This window comes from Chrysochloris asiatica, unplaced genomic scaffold (assembly GCF_000296735.1).
Source record: "Chrysochloris asiatica unplaced genomic scaffold, ChrAsi1.0 scaffold00167, whole genome shotgun sequence".
Lineage (NCBI taxonomy): Eukaryota > Metazoa > Chordata > Mammalia > Afrosoricida > Chrysochloridae > Chrysochloris > Chrysochloris asiatica.
In genome coordinates this window covers 4,571,722-4,572,277 of record NW_006408685.1, presented here as the reverse complement: position 1 = coordinate 4,572,277, position 556 = coordinate 4,571,722, and positions in this window count along the sequence as shown.

Here is a 556-nt window from a genome sequence, read left to right as displayed (position 1 = left end):
GGAGAGCAAGTTTCAGTGTCTCTTCTGACATCCATTTTGACCTTTTCCTTCTTTCTTGTCTTCTTAATGACTTTTTGCTTTCTTCATGTATGATATTCTTGATGTCGTCACAAAAATCTTCTGATCTTTGGTCTTTAGTGTTTAATGTATCAAATCTGTTATTCAGATGATCTCTAATTTCAGGTGGGATATATTCAAGGTCATATTTTGGCTCTTGTGGGCTTGTTTTCATTTTCTTCAGCTTCAGTTTGAATTTACATGTGAGTAATTGATGGTCTGTTTCACAGTCTGCCCCTGGCTTTGTTTTCACTGAAGATATGTTGCTATTCCATCATCTCTTTCAACTGATGTAGTCAATTTGATTTCTATGTATTCCATCTGGTGAGGTCCATCTCTTATACTGTCTAAAGAAGGTATTTGAAATGAACAAATCATTGATTTTGCAAAATTCTATCATGCGATCTCCAACATAATTTCCATCACCAAGACCATATTTTCCAACTACTGATCCTTCCTCTTTGTTCCCAACCTTTGCATTCCAATCACCAAAAAGGAA